This window comes from Mus musculus, chromosome 18 (genome assembly GCF_000001635.26).
Source record: "Mus musculus strain C57BL/6J chromosome 18, GRCm38.p6 C57BL/6J".
In the NCBI taxonomy this organism is placed as follows: domain Eukaryota; kingdom Metazoa; phylum Chordata; class Mammalia; order Rodentia; family Muridae; genus Mus; species Mus musculus.
This window is the reverse complement of record NC_000084.6, coordinates 83073929-83085979: the sequence shown is the minus strand read 5'-3', so window position 1 is coordinate 83085979 and position 12051 is coordinate 83073929. Positions and strand designations below refer to the sequence as shown.

The following is a 12051-nucleotide window of genomic DNA, read 5'->3' as shown; positions in this document are numbered from 1 at the left end:
GAGCAGACAGCCTACACACCTTCTGTGCTATCAACAGAGGCTCACAGCGATGGTGCCCCTCTGTTCCTGCAGCCCCACTGGGTGCACTGGATCAGACACCGCCTAAGTCTTAATGTTAGCAGAGCTCACTGACATCACCTCTTTAAAAACACAAGCTCACACCTAGAGAAGGTCATCACCTCTGGGAAGACCCCTTCCTGCGTCTTCCTTGTGCATTGCCCTTCCCTTGTCTTTAGTTGGGTTCTACGGCTGCCAAAACATCCCATGGCAAATAGAAATGCATTTTCTCTTCCATGGCTCAAAGTCAAGGTGTTGGTGGGTCCCAAATCCTCTGGAGGACATAGGGGAGACTCTGCTGCCTCTCACCACTTGAGGTGCTCCTCTAACAAGGTAGGCCCCTGTGACCCCTGAGGCACTTTCTGCCTTACCTCGTATGGTCTGCTGCAAGAGCTTAGGGGAACTTGAGGTGACTTGCAATTCTTTGCTGCTTGATGAAACTTCTTTGCTGAGAAAAGCCATGAGCAGGACCGTGGATGAGAAGGGAGCTTCATCATCTTCCAGTCCAGCATGGCAGTCAGCAGTAATGTGACCCAGTGGCCACTGGGTATTCCTCATGTAACTCAGGGACAAAGGCTTGACTTTTACATTGTTTAAAACCTTCACTGAAGTCCTAGTGTAATCGGTGGCTCTCTCGTGGTGGCTGCAGCCCTCTATGGCCACACCTGGGTTTGGGCAAGAGAGTGAAGGATCTGTCATCGTGGTGCCGTACAACAGGCTCACCAACTGCAGAGGACATTTCTACCAACCAAGCTCTTCACCATGGGAAGCAATTTTCTCAATAAGAAATTTAACCTTTTACCTTCATGTACTGTCCTAATTAATTCTGATTGTCAATTTGACACAGCCTAGAGAGTCAGCAGTGAGGAGAGCCCTGGTTGAGGAACTGCCCAAATCAGATTGGCCTGTGAGTGTCTGTGAGGTATTTCTTGATTGTTAATCAGTACAGGGGACCAGCCCTTCATGGGTGGTGGTCCTAGGCCATATAAGAAAGCCAGCTAAGCATGGTCCATGAGTAAAACAGTAAACAATGTTCCTCAGTGGCTCCTGCTTGAGTTTCTGCCTTCCCTGAATGATGAACTGTGACCTCAGAGTGCTAGGCAAATAACTCCTTTTCTCCCTTAAGTTGCTTTTGGTCAGAGTATTGTACCACACTAGAAGACTCCTCCTCCTCCTCCTCCTCCTCCTCCTCCTCCTCCTCTTCCTCCTCCTCCTCCTCCTCCTCTTCTTCTTCTTCTTCTTCTTCTTCTTCTTCTTCTTCTTTTCTTCTTCTTCTTCTTCTTCTTCTTCTTCTTCTTCTTCTTCTTTTCTTCTTCTTCTTCTTCTTCTTCTTCTTCCTCTTCTTCCTCCTCCTCTTCCTCCTCCTCCTCTTCCTCCTTCTCTTCTTCCTCTTCCTCCTCTTCCTTCTCCTACTCTACCTTTTTCTCTTCCTTCCTCCTTCTCTTCTTCCTCCTCTTTCTCCTCCTCTTTTTCCTCCTCCTCCTCTTCTTCCTCTTCCTCTTTTCCTCTTCCTCATGCTCTTTTTTCCTCTTTCTTCTCCTCCTCCTCCTCTTCTCCTTCTCCTTCTTCTTCCTCTTCTTCTTCTCCTTCTTCTTCTTCTCAATGAAGAGAGCTTTGTCATATGGAAATTTTCAGGTTATAGGGGAGGCTTTGCCAAATGGAAAACTTAAGTTTAGATGGAACACTAATATCTAGGCATAAATTCCTTATAAAATGTCTTTATCTTACATGCAAGCTAGCTAAGCAACAAAAGGCAGTCTTGACAATATTCTTTACCTCACTATCTTTCAGAAACACATTCCTGGTTTTGTTGTTGTTGTTTCTTGTTTTGTTTTGTTTTTCAGAATAATCAGTTTCTGCAAATCAAATAATTGGTGATAGCTTCGGTAGGGAACAGAAGAATGGTAGAGCACAGAAGGTTTTCAAAACATAAGTTGCTGCTTTGCTAATCAAAAAAATCTCATCGCTCAGGTTGGTTTGTATTCAGAACAGGAGCCACTGTTTATGAAAAGCAGTGCATGGTTGCTTATGGAATGGCTGAAAATAGTGTGACTGCCCAGGACATTTGTGTGGTGAAAGCCCCTGCCCCAGTAGACTACTGAAAACATGGGCACATCTGAGCCTTTAACAAAGGCCTCACACCAAAGCTGCAACTAGTCTGTGGGATACTGGCCTTCTCTGTTTCCTCACACATCAGGAGTATGGTAGCACAGGGACGTGGAGAGATGGAGGGGTGTGGTGGGAGAGCACTGAGCTCCCAGTCTCTTGGGTTCTGTGACCCTCCTGCGGGTCGACGGAGGCTTTGCGGATGGTGGAGGCTGACCATCACACATGCAGGCACTTGCTAACTACATAGCCACCAGGCTCCAGATGACTGAATTTCTCCCCAAAGCTTACTAAGTTTGCTGCTGTTGTGACAACTACCGGGGCCCGCCTATGCTGTGGATGATCCAAACCTGCACAACTCATTGTTGACTGTAACAAATACCTGTCAATTTTAGACTTGACAATTTCTACTTATGTTAAATTGCAGGAGGTAAAAAAGAAAGATGGAACACCCTCTCTTGTGGTGTTATGAAAAGAAATAAGGAAATATTTGATATGTGCTTTTGCAGATTTGAACAAAACCTAAAGCTTTGGATTTCATATTGAAAGAAAGAAAGAAAGAAAGAAAGAAAGAAAGGAAGAAAGAAAGAAAGAAAGAAAGAAAGAAAGAAAGAAAGAAAGAAAGAAAGAGGAAAAGGAAAGAAAAGAAAAAAGGATGGAACAGAGCTGACATTATAGAATACCAGATCAATGGTCAGATTTTTCTTCACAGAGATGCACATATTTCCAAAAACACTTCTACAGAGTGGAAAAAAAAGGAAAGAAAATTTGCTACCAATACAGTGAATTAGGAAAGCGTTGCTGGCTCCAGAAGTCTCCACTCCTTAAAGGGAACATAATTATTAGGGCTATAAACATTTTAATCGTTTCCTCGAACATACTCAAGTGCGGCCCTGGTGAGTCTCTCCTGCAGCAGAGCCCCGGCCCTCTCCCTAATGGCACATTTTCTTAATGGCTTTGCTGGGTCTGAGTTCACCTCATTGTGCTGTTACTCGTTACATCCGACATGAGTTAATATTGCACTAAAAAATACTCAAAGTCACTTCTCCTCCACATCAGCTCCCTCCACCTGCAGAGGAAGAGGAAGAAAACGAGACCCCAAAGGAGGGAGCCCACTGGACCCCAAACTCTTGGGAGCCTGTTTAAAACTGAGACGGGAGGATGGAGGTATAAGCGGATGCTACAAAGAATGCCTGTCAAAACACGGCTGCAAAATGAGCTCAAAAGATAACATGCTAATGATAAACAGAGATATCTGCTACCCATAGTGCTGGGCTAAAGATAAAAGCTGGAGCTGGGGAGTTGGTTCAGTTGATAACATGCTTGTTGCGCATACATGAGCAACTTAGTTTGATTCCCCAGAACCCACCTAAAAAACGTCCCAGTTCTAGAAGGGGGAACAGGTTTGTTGGTTTAGCCAACCTAGCCTACTTGCTAAGTTCCAAGTCAGTGAGAGACCTCAGGAAAATCAAGACAGACAGCACTCAAGGAAAGACAGCCAAGGTTGTTCTCTGAGCTCCACAAGCCTGTTCATACACATGCATGCACACTTGTGTACACACATACACACTCACATATGTACATGCATGCATCTCTACACACATGCATATATGCACACATATACACACATGCTTGCACATACATGCACATACACATGTGTGCATCTGTACACATATGAATATATGTACACATAAACACATGCACACACACACATGCATCTGTACACACATAGCATATATGCACACATACATACACACATGCTCGCATATACATGCACATACTCATGTGTGCATCTGTACACATATGAATATATGCACACACAGACACATGCACACACACTCACCAAGACAAAGCTACACCCCCTATGTGGAATGCTGAGGTGGCTCTCCAACCATGCATTGCAGAAAGGCAGTCCTTGGCCTACCCAGGCACCACCTCTCTTAGAATGACACCCAGCACCAGGAACTAGCTGTTCAATCGATGTCTTAAACAGATTTAGTGTCTGCATTTGTTCAGCTTTGGGTAACCAAACATTCCTCTGCAACTCATCAACCACAACGGGCATGTCTTTTATTCGTGACAATTCTGACTGAGTTCTGTGTTATGTTGAGTAATTCTGTATATGAGGAAATTCAAAGTTTGACTATCACACATGTTGTGGATATTTTGCCATCCTGGAGCAAGCAAGGGAGGGTATGACTAGCAGTTTCCACAGACACACAGCTCCTCCGAATTAGCACCCTTCGTAGTCTGTCACATAAACATGTTCCTCTGCCTAAGCACTGACAGGACCTCAGAGAAGTCCTACAGAGTTCGGGAGTTTTATGGGCAGTACCCACGGAAACACCTAGCCAGCATTCCAGCCTGTGTCAAGCCTACAGTTTATAAATGGGGGTGGGGAGGCTGCACACCTTTAACCTCAGCACTTGAGAGGCAGAGGCAGGTGGATCCAGAATCCAAGGCCAACCTCGGCTACAGAGTGAGTTTCAAGACAGCCAACACCGACTTGAAAACCCCTATCAAAACAAACAAACCAACCAACCAAACAAACAAACAAAAAACAGAACACAGGAAAACAACAACAAAAACAATGTCCAGGGCCTAGGGAGATGGCCTGTAGATACAATATAAAATTCTTGCTGTGAAATTGTTAGAACCTGGGTTTAGTCAACAGAACCCACATCCAAAAAATAACAGGCAGGTGGAGTAGTGCATTCTTATAATCTCAGTGCTGAGAAGGGAGAGACACAGGCAGATTCCTGGGGCCCACTGGCCTGACAGCCTCATCAAAATAGCAAGCCTCGGGTCCCAAATGAAATACCTTCTTCAAAAACGGGTAAAGAACTCCTGAGGGATGACATGTGCAAGGTTGTTATCTGGTCCGCACATACACACATGCACACAGATGCACCTGCATATATACACAGACATGTGCACAAAAACATACGCACAAGGCCCAGAGCAGTCGTCACTCCAGATCACACGAGGTTGGCCCCGTCAGAGCTGGCACAAAGACCTCCCAACACCAGGAGACTGCAGCTCCATTGCCACATATGGTAATTCTTGTTCGATGGAAAACAGAAATATTTAGGAGGTCCTCGGAGGCCCTTATTTCTTGCATGGAAAGTGAGGACTTGACATTCTTTAGGAGTGCTGGTCAACTCCAGACAAGCCACATTAAATAATGAAGTGGGAACAGGAACTGTGAAAAATTTAAGAACTGGGGTGGGGGGAGCCATGGTTTTTTTTTTTCTTCTTCTTCTAAGTGCTGTGGATTTTCAAAGCTCTTAGAATTATTATTTTCATTTAATATCCTTGGCTCTTTCTTGGAGTTTTGGGTCCTATTCAAATGTTAGTTTTACTGGACTGTTTTATCAGGGCCAAATTAACACTCAAACTGAAATTAATGCGCACCTTTGTTCTGCAAATTCAGACTCCCAGATGTCAGGTAGGTGTTGAACACATTATAACACTCAAGGACTTTTCCCAACAGAAAAATTCATCAATTTACCAAGAGGTGCAAACCTCAAACCCTGATGTCTAAACCTTATCAACACTGGCTGTGGGCACTGACCCCATAGCCTTCTCCTCTTCCTCCCTCCTCCCTTCTCTGCCTTTCCCTCCTCCTCCCCTGCCTTTCCCAGGACCTTACCCCTGGTTTATCCACCCTGCAGCTCCATGGGGATCAGAGGACTGAAGTCTTTGCGACAAAGCTCCCATCCCCTCTTTATGTTCAGCCCCGAGATGGGAAGAAGAAAATAAATCTTGCTCCCTGTGGACTGTCATGTCCCCAGCATTCTGGAGTCCTCCCGTGGAAGTTCTGAGTGTCCCCCTGCCAAGGTGCAGCATGCCTGAAGGCAGGTCCCACTTCTTGGCAGAAGCCCTCGCTTTCCACACACAAATTAATACTGTTGCATCAAATTCTGACATCATAATGTCTTTTCCATACACCTGCTCTGACCATTTCATGAAATCACGGCATCCCAATCAACTGAGGAGGGAACCAGCATCCTCTGCGGGAAGGCACATACAGATGGATGTGGCCACTGTCCCCTTCACGGCATTTCACCCCAGGCTCCGCCTCAGAAAGGCAAACCCAGGCTCCACCACCTTGCAGATTTAAAGATGCGTTTGATTTTTACAGTCCCTCTGTTTTCTGACGCATAGAGGAAAGTGATATTGCTACTCCAAGAAATGGATGCTTCTGTAAGTAAAAATTTTAAAAAATAGCCCCATTTTTTTCATCATTCATCATTTAAGAAGTTAAGAAATTCTTCTGATGGTCCCTCCTAGGGTGTCAAAGGGTAGCTGTGTTTTAACGTAAGTGGCAACATTGTTTTCTTTGGAGAATGTTTTCACGTACTGAGTAAAAGGAGTTCCTCCCAGGGTGGTTACTTTTCACTATGGACTTAAATTTACAGGCAGAAAACAAAGGCAGAGAGCCTCGCTGCCCACAGGACGCAGAGCACCAGCTCCCGTGAAGGAATGAAAGGCTGACAGTTCAGTGTGGCTCCCTGAGACCTCACGAGCCACCTTCTCTAATGGCTATCCAAACTAGCTTCCCAGTCAGTTTTTAGTTTTCAATCCATTTCTCAGAAGTCTTAGCTCAAGCCTGCTGTGGACGGGCTGACCGTGGGTAACCAGATGTCCATGCCAGGTGGTTTTGATGTCAATGACGAACCCACAACACTAAAGGCTTCTTGTTGGAACTCTCGAACTGCAGTGCCCTCTAGGTGTGTCAGGAAGAAAAGAAGAACGGAATCAAGCAGACGTTACCTTCCTCTGTGTGGACTATCTCGTTATGGTCTGGTTGGGGCCGAAGCAGTTTTAGTGGATTTGAGTTGATACCCTTCAAACTGAAATACCCAGCTGTAATCCCATCCTCTTCCCAACAAATACTGCTCCCTGAAAGTCCCTAACCAAACGCTATTTTTGCTACTAATTCTTGAAGTCAAAGTTAATAGTAAGCTTTTATTCATCCAGTCTTGTCACATTAAACTACTATACTACACAGAATAAGTCACTGATTTGTGTGTTCATGTTGATGCCTCATCCTCTGTTTACTCTCAACCTTTACCTTGCAGAATCATCAAAGGTACGTATGGAAGCCTTGGTTTTTAACTCCCCAAAGATTAGCACAGCGAACCTGGTAAATGAACAAATGCCAGAGCGTCTATGTCACTGAAGAAGGTTTGACCTAGGTGCAAGCCAGGCAAGCAGAAAGGCATGAAAGCAATCTGACACCCACACCACAGTGAATCGTCACAATGACTGGCTGATGTCACCATTTTCCTAGTGATAAGAATGACATCTTTCTGTAGTTTTGTGGCGCTGGTCACACCCAGCCGTTTCTGAAACCGTGCCCATGTAGAGCAACTGAGACTCAAGCATAAATTCTGTAAAGAACACAGATGTAAGAGGGGGCTTTGCCCTTCGTAGACCATTGCAATCCTAACTCTGATCCACACCCATCCATAGCAGGAATGGGGATCAGGGGGGAGAGGGGGACAGTGCTTCACTTTGCGTTTGAGTCATAAAGGCTAATTGGCTGTGTGTGCTGTTAACTCCATGAATCTCTAACAACTTCCGTGAGCACTTGGTAGAACTGCTTGCAAGAACTGGTGATATTTTGTGTGTGTGTGTGTGTGTGTGTGTGTGTGTGTGTGTGTGTGTGTGATAACAGGTTAAACTTTCTTGAGATTTTTCATGAATAATTGAATGTTGAAGAAAGATTTTTTCCCCTTTAGATATTAGATTTTTTTTTAAATTGAGAATATTAACAATTAGGTGTTGAGTCACTCAGAGGCACTGGCTTCCGGCCAGGTAGGTCATGTCCAAGTTCAAGTATTCCTGTGCTTTGGGAACCCCGTGTGACTCGTTTTCACACACAGGCAACAGGAAGCAAGCTCAGCCAGCCCTGGACAGCTTCTTGCGAAAGCCTCCTATCCCCAGGCTTCAGGGGTCCCAACTACTCTGAGATATGAACAAAAAATCAGGGCCCAAATCGTACCCAGCAGCCCAACAGCATGCTGTGAGGGAAGACCTGGGACCCTCATGACCGTTTTGTCAGAAACAAAGTCCTCTAGACCAGTTTCCTCTCCAAAACCCCTAATCATGTGCTGGGACACCATCCCAAATCCCTAATTGCGTGACACTATGATGTGGGGTTGTCACAACAGTAAAAAGACACATCTAGTTTGCAGAGAATGCAGAAAGTGCCAGGCAGTGGTGGCACACGCCTTTAATCCCAGCACTCTGGAGGCAGAGGCAGGCGGATTTCTGAGTTAGAGGCCAGCCTGGTCTACAGAGTGAGTTCCAGGACAGCCAGGGCTACACAGAGAAACCCTGTCTCACAAAAAAATTAAATAATAATGATAATAATAAAACTAAAAAGAAAGAAAAAGAAGAAGAAAAAGAAGCATGCAGAAAGCCCAGACAACCTCAATTGCACAGGAGAGCCACTCCTGTTAGGCCCTTACCTCCGCTGTGCTGTCTATTTTCACATGCCTAAAAGGTAATTTGGGATTTTTTTTAAACTCCAGTGAGTTGGCAGGGGAGAAAGTGCTGCAGAGCTCCCCTGCATGACTGACCTGCAAATGTCGAAAGAGAAATGCCCGTCACCAGACAGCCAAGGGCCGAGCTGATCCCTAAACCCCACAATGTAGCCATCCCCGGGCTATCAGAGGGAATCTTGGGACTAGTTGGTACCACTGAGAACTCTCTTCCATCCCAGCACACACCCCGCCGCAAGTCAATGGTCCCTGCCCATTTCACAAGCCTGCATTCCGTTTGTCTCCATTCGATGAAAAGATCTAATAAAGGGGGAAGAATGGTGTTGTGGTTAGCTCTAATTGTCAATTTGACGGAACCTCTCATTGCTTCGGAAGAGAATCTCAGTGAGAAATTATCCAGATGAAGCTGCCTGTGGGTCAGTTTGTGGAGGAGTGTCTTGATTCTTAACTGATGGGAGAAGGTCCTGCCCATAGTGGGTGGCACCATCCCTAGGCAGGAGTTCCTGAGCAATATAAGAGAGGGGGGAAACCTGGATGAGAGCAAGCAAACAAGTAAACACAGACCCATGAGTCTGCTCTCTTTGCTCTGACTGTGGAGGTGGTGTCGGCCTTGATGTCCCCACTATACCCTGGAACTGTGATTGAAGTTAACCCTTTCTTCCCTGTGTGGTTTTTCTGTCAGGGTATCTGTCACAGCAACAGAAATGACAAGGCAAATCATAAAAGCTAATAATGGCTGCCAGTGTGACACAGCTTAGCAGGAAGCATCTAATCGGCCCATGCTGACAATTCTACCTACTTCCTTTAAGGGCATTCTGAAAGGATCACACACACACACACACACACACACACACACACACACACACACACACCTCCCCACCCCCACCCCAGCTTCTCTAAGCTCTCATTAGTGGAAACGGGAGTTCCAAGCATCAAGCAAGCACACTGACAGATAAATGTGGGCTCGGTACAGTTTAGACTAAATTCCTCATCAGTGAAGTGAATTCGTTTCTTATGTTTCCTCCCAGATCCCAGCTTCTACAGACATCCTGGAAGGCGAGACAGGAAGTGAACGCAGCTGACGTTTCCTTCCCTTTCTTGTGGATTCAAAAGCTGAAAGCCCTGAGATGGTGACCTTCTGAAGATTATTAATGAGAACGCCACCCAGAGTTAGGATTCTCTTATAGTGAAATCTAACATCACAAGGTCACTGCCCGGCGATGAGTCCCTTGAAACTGGTACTTGTCGGTTATTCAGGAGAGCTTGGCTGTGTGGGAGCCAGAAGGAGCTAGAATGAGGACAGGCTTGGGACTCATCTCACACCCTAAGCGTGGCCAAGTTTGCAGAGCAATATCCTGGAACTATATGAGTAAAGTGCCGTAAATCCCCTGCCGTGGGAAGATAAGTGCCCTGAGTTTTGTAAGCTAAACGCACACTGCTGCTGAAATCTGATTGGAAACTCCGTGATGTGGGGACTGAAAACCGCAAGCAGGAGGCAGGGTTTAATCTCCTGCTGAATGATGGTTCAAGATAGACCAAGAGAGAGACCTGCCGACTGATAAAGCAGTCGATAGCACAGATGGGAGATACCCACAGGGAGGGTAGCCGAGGAAGGGCGAGCATTCCCGGGTCATCCAGATGCTCTCGGCTTCTCACTGGGATAGATGAGACCCGAACCTCCAGCTACTACGTGCTCACAATGCGGAGCCCCTGGCATCTCACCTCTTAGGTAGACTGCCTTAGTCGGGAATTCGCACGCCTTCAGTCGTCCCACGTGACCATTAGAGATGGTATGAGGCGGTCTTTGAAAGGAATCTATGTACTGTAGGAGAGTCCATATTCTAGCAAAGATTTTCCTATCCATCAACCTGAGATTTTAAATCTTAGGTTTTTTTTTTTTAATTCCATTCATTGGAATAAACATACACCTAGATACAAAAGGACCAGAGAATGAGGAGAATGCACGCCTACAGATTGAATTAAAGGAGACGCAGCACACGTGGAGATTTTCATTGTGTGTGTGTGTGTGTGTGTGTGTGTGTGTGTGTGTGTGTGTGTGTGTGTGTGTGCGTGCATACATGTATATCTGTATCACTGGTATACATCACTCTTGGTGATACGTTTATCACTGTGATTATTTAGGAAGAATTTAAGAAGAAGTTTTTGAATGTGATCATCTTAACAGATTTATTTATGAAATACTTCACTAGGCTTTTCTGCTGGGAAAAAAAAAAATTCCTGGTTCTAACAGAATGAAATCCAGGCAAGAAAAATGCTTATGGTGAGAAGTGCCTATGAAATATCTGAGCTCTGGGTTCTTTATTAGGTAAAGTGGTGTCACACCGACATCCTTGTTGCAAACTCTTCATTTAATTTCCCTCTTTTGTGGATATTTTGTTTTCCCCTAAATGTCAGTGTTTGCTGGAGAAAAATAAAAACCTTTTTGGTTCTTCTTTGAAAGCTTCTTGCAGTATGTCTCCACCTGCTGGGCATTGTGCAAAGTGCGTTGTTGTGCGTTGCGTGTGTATTCAAGAGTAGCTGCTTTTCCCATCACAATAAAATAAAATAAAATAAAATCAAAATTACAAATATACAGAAGATTCTGACATAAAAATATCATGTGTAAATTACATATTATATACAAACCTCGTGAAAAATAGTATAATCAAGGTGTTTTTTCAGTACAGTTTGGAATTAAAATATCTTCATTTTAGGGGAAGCAAAGTATATGTTGATACAAGTAATCTAGAGTATTTATCAAAATATAATCAATTAAAGGTGAAATGTAAATTGTGGCATTAAACTTCTGAATATTAACAAATATTTCCATTTCCCCAGCGGTAGCATCTCATTGTTACCAGCCATCGGGAAGGAGGCTGTCCAGGGAATGCCTGCCTTATGCAACAGTACATCCTGGTGGTACCCCTGTTCCATGACATAGGCAAAGCCTAAGGATCCGTGGAATTCCCCTGATAGGTCGGAAGCTGTTATGGCATGCTGTATGAATTCAAATTTGGGCAGTCTTTTAAAAGTTTATTGCTATTCACCCGGTAGCCCAGTAAAGGAAATGAAAAAGAAAAAGAAAAAAAAAGCCAATGCCATTGCTGTGTGACTCCTTCTCTGTGGGTGTTTTATTGAACTTTGGGGCCATCAAGGTCTGATTTATCAATCTTACTTCCAATGAAGTCACCACTCCCTTAGCCATCTTTCAGTGTTTCAAGGTGTGCATCTGTGTGTGTGTGTCTGTGTGTCTGTCTGTCTGTGTGTCTCTGTGTGTCTGTGCCTGTGTGCATGTGTGTCTGTATGTGTGTGTGAGTGTGTGGGAGGAGGCATATGTGTACAGAGAAGCAGACAGTGACAGAATAGGCTGTGATGG

The 12051-nt window shown here is 44.9% G+C and overlaps 2 long non-coding RNA genes across 2 annotated transcripts in view; one reads left to right on the top strand and one right to left on the bottom strand.

Annotated features, from left to right (window-relative positions):
• The window catches only part of Gm46636, a 46191-nt gene that overhangs the window by 13009 nt on the left and 21131 nt on the right, over positions 1-12051 (bottom strand). The window lies entirely within an intron of this gene.
• On the top strand, positions 5320-9885 carry 1700095A13Rik. The gene is made up of 2 exons (XR_877619.1): positions 5320-6369; positions 9704-9885. It is a non-coding gene; the product is annotated as an RIKEN cDNA 1700095A13 gene (long non-coding RNA).